Raw genomic sequence first — 6,035 nt, 5'->3', positions numbered from 1 at the left:
AACTGGCGCAGAATTGGCTTATAAATGCTCTTAAGCCTCCTGCACATGAATAATATGTAAATGGCAGACAGAAGTTTGGAACGCAAATCTCACCCGAGGGTCCTTGAACCTCGCTGTTTTCGACTTGTTAGCCATCGATGTTGCTGCGGTTGGCCGGCTTATCAGTTTCGTGTCAACGAACATTCTGTCTACTTGTTGTTCGCGCAGCTTCCTGTTGCTGTGCGCAGTTTGCATTTTTGCGAAAATTCGTTGTTAATTAACGCTAAAAGCCATGTTTAATCCGCTAAAGCGTTAACTTTCGGTCGATATGGATCAGAGACGGAGCGGTACACGTTTCGCGAGTAAGCCAGCGGCAGAAAGATAGACATTGACATGTCCACGTCGATGCCCGACGATGCCCGACGATGTCCATGTCCATGTCCTGAGCCAGAGACAATGCTATCCGTCCGCCGACTGAGTTGAGGGTGCCCGAACCTCCAATCCTCACGATACGGCATCTCGGCTCCAATGACATGTTGCGAATTTTTATAAAAGACTCACTCGACGGCTGTTTTCTGCCCGATTCGAGTCCCGGCTCTCGTGATATGTTAAACAGTTCTGGGCAATTATTTTTTGCCTTTGCGCTGCTGATGCGGCCAGAGTGGCCAAGTGGCTGTATCCAGTTTTTAGTTGGCTTATATGCAGATAATCGGTTTTTAGTCCATGTCGGGGCTCAGTTTGGGGCGCGCTTTAATGAATGAAAGCTGCCGTCTGCCTTTCTGTCTGCCAGGAGAACAAGAAGCTGGGCTTCAGTACCAGTGAAGCTTTTGTGCCTTGTTCGTTTTAATTGCAAGTGAAATCCTTGTCAGCGCTGTCAGGCTGCCCGTCTGGAGTCGCAGCATCGATAATGAATTAATTATCATATATTAAAAGTCAGTTTGCAGCAGTTGCCCCCAGATAATCTGCTTTGCCCGGGCACGCCTTTGCATATTTTACGGATCTCAGAATTTAATGAACTTCAGTCTGGAAACTCTTAGAACCCGAGGTCTACAGCTTCCACTTTTAGTTTTCTGGCACACGCATTTCTTTGGATCGGTTTTTTCTTTTTCTTTTTATTAATTTTAATTTTTGGGATTTTCATTCATCATATCTAAGCGCAAGCGAACGATGAAGTCGTAACCAAAAATCCAGTGGCAATAACAAAAGGCACAGTATTTTTTTTATTTCAACTTGGCGCCGCCCACGAAACAGAGTTTATAGCGGATGGGTTTCTTTTGTCCAAGACTATTTAATTTGCGGTTAGCTGCGGCCAAGTGATTCATTAGATACAAGTTGTGGCGACTCCCCCAAATCCGTTCCCATGCTCCCGATTTATGCAAAATCATAATTTTAATTGAATCTCTTGGCTGGTATTTGGGAATAGGATTTGATTCTAGAAACAGCAAGTGCTCTACCAATGAGCTCTGTATTTTTAAGGGCTTTTTCCGGACTCATTTGTATGCAGAGCCAGCGCCGAGGCGAAAATTACACGAGAAAATGCCCGAAACAAGCTGATCGGCGATAAGGAACGCAAAGTATCTCGTAGATGCGCAGGCCTCACTGCGTGCCCAGTGTATCTGAGCGATTGTTATCGACGGCCAGTCCTGTCAACCTCGGGGTTTGCATTCGATTTTGGCCTGCCAGCGAAATGCCTTGGCTGTGCAGCCACTTTGGAGCGCTGAATCGAATCTCTGCGAGTCTTTATGGAACCGGTAGCAAACCTTTTTTGGCCGCGAAGGCAAGCAAATAATTTGTCCGTCTGTCGCAGCGTCCTTCTGGCCTGCCACTCTTTCAACCTGCCTGCCTGTCAGTCACCCAGCCTAGTCCGCAAACTATAAATTAGTGCAGCAGCAGGAGCTCCTGCAGAGATTTAGATGGAGATGGAGCTCCAGCTCGCCTTTGGAACCCAAGTGTGTCAGCCCCTGAATTTATGTTGTGCATGCCAGCGATCGGGCGTGGATGCGGAATGGAGTTCGCTATTCCAGCACCATCACAAGCATCGCCAGCAGTTTGGTATCAGCAACAGGTGAAACGAGCAGCCGACTAGATCAACTGCCAGGCCGGGGTGAGTGCCAGAGCAGGCCATACCCTGTACTTGACGGGTATACTAGGCCCAGCTTTGATTACGTTAAATGGAATAAATTATTAACTAATAGAAATAAAGAGTTTCTGAGTTCATGAATTCAAAACCAAGAATTGGGTAACAGTAAGAGATCCATTTTATAATCTAAAGTTGTGTTAGCAATAACAGTTCCTTCCTCTGCGCTTCTCACTGTTAACAGATGCGCTTTCAGTAAAAGTATCACTCTTGAAATAATCACTTTTTGCGTCAATGGGTATTTTTCAGTTCTCATACCCAAGTCATCAAGTGAAATATGCTTCCCTGTCTATAATTGGAAATGTGAGGCAGCGAAATGAACTGCAGTTGCTGCTGCCAACCCGCTCATAATTTAAAGCTGCCGTTGCAGTTTATGGCCCCAACTTGGCTAAATTATGTACAGTCGGGCGGTTCTTTTCCAGGCGCTTTCCACCCGACTCAGGGGGAGGAGTGGACTGCTTCTACGATCTCAGATAGCCAGCAGATAGTTGCAAGGCACAGCTGCAGGCTATTAGCGTTTGCCAAACATACTTAACGGTCAGCAAAAGTTGCAAGCAGGAAGAGCCAAGCCGAAAGCAGAATCAAATGCAACAGCAACTTGGTTGAACAACTTTATTAGGGCGCATCAGAGGAACCTCCGATCTCCGATCACCGAGCCCTGCAGATTCCGTCAGCGAGTTAACTCCGAATTCGCAGCGGCTCGATGTTGCCGCTTGCCAGTTGTCAAAAGTCGCCGCTGGGCGTTGTGGTTGCTGGTGGCGTTGTTGACGATGCGTTAAAACCTTTTCTTGATGCTTATCGGGCCTATCCTCCTTTCATTCGCTCTCAGTTTGCTTTGTGGGGTAATTGTTTTCGAACGTGGCCGGCGGTAAACAACAACAATGGTAACAGCATTGCTCATGTTTCACTCAAAATGCGATAAAGATAAAGGGAATTTTCTGTTGTCGGTCCTATGACCTGGAAAATGTTTTGCGCCTGCGCAACGTTTCTTCAGCGTACACATCAGCCACAAAAGCAAATGACGGCCTTATCAGTTCAAATTAATCAGGCGTTGCCTCTTGCCTCTTGCCTCTTGCCTCTGTGGCACGCACTTGAAACAAGCCCAACCGAAGGCGTTTGGTTGATGGGGAGTGAGTGAGAGGTTTGCGGAGTGCGGGAGTGAGAAGGGGCGATGGGGTACACCTTTCAGCGCCAGGTTGTGTTTTTGTCTCATTTCAATTGTTTGCTCTGTCGAAATTAACATCATTCCGAGTGGCTAAAAAGCAGAAGAAACATCTGAAAATAGTTACGGGAGTTGATCCCATTTTCCTTCTTAGTTCTTTCAAGTACAGTAAAAACATATCGAGTTAAATTAATCGTAATATAAACAAGTTAATTTCATGTATAACATAGCACTTTAACATTCTTATGCTACCTTCGAGATATGATTGCTTAACATTGATTGCTTAACAGGGCTCTTCTATGCGCTTCTCACAGTTGACACGTAAGTCACAGTATCGCATTTGGTATTCATATTAAGAAGCGACTTACCTGCATAATCTTTTTAACATAATAAATATGATGATCTCGCAATGGAGACCTTACTGTACCATCTCTCTTTTGGGTCGTCAACACTCTCATGTTTCGGGTTTCGTGCTCTTTGTGCCCCTTGTTCATCTTATCAGCCGCCTTTGGCCCATCTGAAGTGGCCCTGAGTAGTTAGTCATTGCCGACCATTCGTAGTTCATTTGCCGTTTTCATGTTTCACTGGAAATCACAAAAACAAAGGCCGCCAGAGTACTTTAAATTGTTAAGTTCGAGTCGCTGGTAGAAAGGTGGACTATCTTGGTTTCCATCTCGTTTTGAAGAGGTGAAGAATTCTTCCTCCCGTGGGCGTTGGCGTTGGTGTGGCCAGCGGCGATTATTGCCAACTCATTTTCGTACGTTCTCCCACAGAATCCGAAGGGGCTGTGGCACACGCCCACTTCGGAAGCCATAACTTCTGACATTCAAACACAACGCCTGGCACACGAACAGCGCCTATAATTATGAACCATAATGCAAACATGTGCGAAAACAACGAAAAAGAGTGCCAAACGGGGGTTCTTGTATGGAGTCTAGTCTGAACTTCAAATTTGGGGATGAGCCAATGGACTTGGTGTCTTGCACTTGGAATAAATGTTCACTTCAATGACGAAGTGCCAGTACAGCTTTGGAGCTTAGATTCAAAATATAATAGTAGTAATATAGCAGTAGCTTCATAAAATAGTTGGTGAATATTTGATATATCATTTTAATTTGCACATATTTTTAAGGTTCTACCATTTTTTTAAAGTACATTAGTTTTGCGCCTGGCTATCCTCGCTAAATTTAATTGGTGTTAAGAACAGAGCCCAATGCGGATCCTATTGCGGCTCCACTTGGTCCACCGCCAAGTCCATTTCAAGTATTTAATTACGGAATGCTGCTGAAAATAGCCCCGAGCCATATCGAGAAGCACGTTCGCTGGTCCGATCTGAAGATTGCTTCTGGACCATCTTTGCTCGGTGGCGGCGTCTTCATAATTACAATGTTTTGTTGGATCACTTTGTTAATGAGTTTCGCGTAGATCTCATTCCGCCGCCTCTCGGACTATTATTATGCCCAAACAAACTCGAAATTGATGTCTTTTTTATGAGGCGGACACTTGAAACAACTCCAGATGTCCGTCGCGCCACTCGGGATTTTGTTTTGTTTACAATGCCCCCTCGGTAGTTCATAAACTTCACACATTTTAGACAGAAGTCTGCGGAATCGCTCACATAATCAACCATTTTATAACATTTTTGGCTCGGGTCGCAGCCCCCTGAAGTTGGTGTCATTATTATGAGCATAAAATGAAATATTTCCATTCGTTTCGTTTCGTTCCGTTTTCATACCCAAACACATTTTTATTCAGCAATCCAAAGGGGTTCTCATCGCTGTCTGGCCGATTGTCTGTACGTATTTCATCCGATTTCGTCTCGTGTCTGCCACATGTGTGTTTTGCTCTTTTGTATTGTGGATTGTGTATTGTGTATTGTGTATTGTGTAGCTCATAAATTTTCGCAATGTCGTTGTTTTGATCTAACCGCCATTTGAAAAGTGCGGCTGAGTGCGGGGGAGGCCCTTGCTGCATTCCCAATATTTTGACAGGAAGACAAAGGACTCCGTATACTTTCATCTGCATAAAGTTCTACTTATTCAAACTAGCAGAGAATACACGATGCTCAGCATGTTTTTGCCAACTATTTTGTGCAACTATGCATGAAAACCCTACGCCGACCAGTTCAAAATGTTTCGATTACAACCGAAAATTGTTGGCCAAAGTTTAGCGAGTCATGTGGAGGAAAGTTGGGATACGTGTAGCTAGCAAATCATCGAAACTAAGAGCAGAGTATTTTTTCGACCAAGTTCAGGGCGAGGCTTCAAGCCTCGTTGCAAAACAACAATAGACGCTTGGCATGGGGCACAAGCGCCCAGTTGTCCAGTTGACGTTAATTAAACGAAATTCGCTGGCAAATTTAAATGCAATTGCTGCACAATAAATTCGAGAGGCTAGGGGGTGTGTGCAAAAGGCCCCGGACAATTGTCACGAGCCATAAAATCAAGCAGCTGCAAAAGCGCAAAAAAGCCACAGTCAAAGTTGCCTTTTGTCCGGTGGCGTATGCTTAATGCGGTTGACTGTTGGTCAGAGGGGGTGGCGATGGGCAGGAAATGGGGTGTGTGTATGTATGACATGTGTCAGTCGTGCTGCTGCTGCTGCTGCTGCTTTTCAACTGCAGCTGGCCCATCGGAAACAGTTTGCGTCACATTCTTCTGCTAATTGAAATAAATTAACAAAAACCAAGTTGAACGAGCAACATGATCCAAAAACGTTAACGGGCACTCACTTAGGGGTGACTGACCACAACAAGGCGGA

This window comes from Drosophila erecta, unplaced genomic scaffold (genome assembly GCF_003286155.1).
Source record: "Drosophila erecta strain 14021-0224.00,06,07 unplaced genomic scaffold, DereRS2 tig00000021-arrow-pilon, whole genome shotgun sequence".
Taxonomy (NCBI): Eukaryota; Metazoa; Arthropoda; class Insecta; order Diptera; family Drosophilidae; genus Drosophila; species Drosophila erecta.
Note: the sequence above shows the minus strand (reverse complement) of the source record.